Below are 1,510 nucleotides of genomic sequence, written 5' to 3' on the forward strand. Positions count from 1 at the left end.
CCTTAGAGAGGGACATCATGCTTGGAAGGGTGGAGGAACAGTGCAGGAGAGGAAGGCCCTCTATGAGGTGGTTTGATTCAGTTACTGAGGTAATTGGGATGGGAGTGTCAGAGACAGTGCAATTGGCACAGGACAGAGTGGAGTTTAGGCTGTTGTATATAGGGTCGCTATGAGTCGCAAGCAACTCGACAGCACATAACAACAACAACAACAATCCTCTACCAGATCTGATGTCCTTATTCAGGGATAGTCCCTCCTGTTACTGTGCCTAAAGTTTATGAGACGAAGCCTTATCAGAATGACCACTTGTACAGGTGGTGCTATGTGGGGGAAAAAAAATATTATACCTTCTCTCTCTCACTCTTTCAAATGCATCAACCTTAAAGAAATGCTTCCATGAAATGTGAAAACCTTGAAGATCCCTGAAGAACCCCACCAAAGAACTCAGTGGGGATCCCTAATCTGAGCAAGACTAATGACACAGTGACTGGTGACTGTAGCACTGAGGTCAAGTGTGTCAGAGATGGTGAGGTTGGATCAGCACAGAGCACGGTTCACAGCTGCTGTTCATAGGGTTGTTGTGTGTCGTAGGTGACTTGATGGCATAGAACAACAACAACCACACTTGTATTTCATTTATTTTAAATATAGGGCCTCATGGAAAGTTCTAGTTTAATAATATGATCTGTGGCTTAAAAATACCTACTGTCATATCATATATATATATGCTTGAAGACCATTGAGCTAGTCAAATAATTAAAGTAAAATAATCATTTCTGTGTGAATGCTCTTTCCTGCGGGTCTTGTTTCTTGTTTAAGAAGAATAATCCAACAGCACATCTAGGATCTTCAAATAAAATTAAAAATAAACCAAAAAAAGAAGAATCTAGGAATATTAGCTGCTGTAAAATGATACCTTTGCATAGTCTCTCTGATGTTCTCTGCTTTCAGCAGATTTGAGGTCAGCAATCAAGAAAACGAAAATCCTCACCACTGGACCAATGGGCCCCATCATGATAAATGGAGAAAAGATCGATGTTGTCAAGGCTTCCATTTACCTGGTTCTACAACATGCATGACAGCAGCAGTCAGGAAATCCCAAAATGTGTTGCATTGAGAGAGTCTGCCGTCAAGGACCTGTTCAAAGTGATAGAGAGCAAGGTTATCAGTGGAAAGATTAGGATGGGTCTGACCTAGATGCAGTATTTTTCAGTTGGACAATGAACGAGGGTGACAGAAGAACAATCTATGCCTTTGAACATTGTGTTGAAGAAGAGTGTTTTGGTGTCTTAAGGACAAAAATGAACAGGTCGTCTTAGATGAAGTGCAAGCATGATGCTTCTTAGAGTCAACGGTGGTGAAACTTCGACTCCCATGCTTGTCAGAAGGGCCCACTGCTTGTAGGATGATATCTTGCTGGGAAGGTAGAGGTTTGGAGAAAAATAAGCAGACTCTCTATAAGATGGTGTAACTCTGGAGACTAAGGTGCACCTGATACAGGCCATGGTCT

This window comes from Elephantulus edwardii, unplaced genomic scaffold, assembly GCF_000299155.1.
Source record: "Elephantulus edwardii isolate Elephantulus edwardi_28Jun2011 unplaced genomic scaffold, EleEdw1.0 scaffold00002, whole genome shotgun sequence".
NCBI classification, from domain to species: Eukaryota; Metazoa; Chordata; class Mammalia; order Macroscelidea; family Macroscelididae; genus Elephantulus; species Elephantulus edwardii.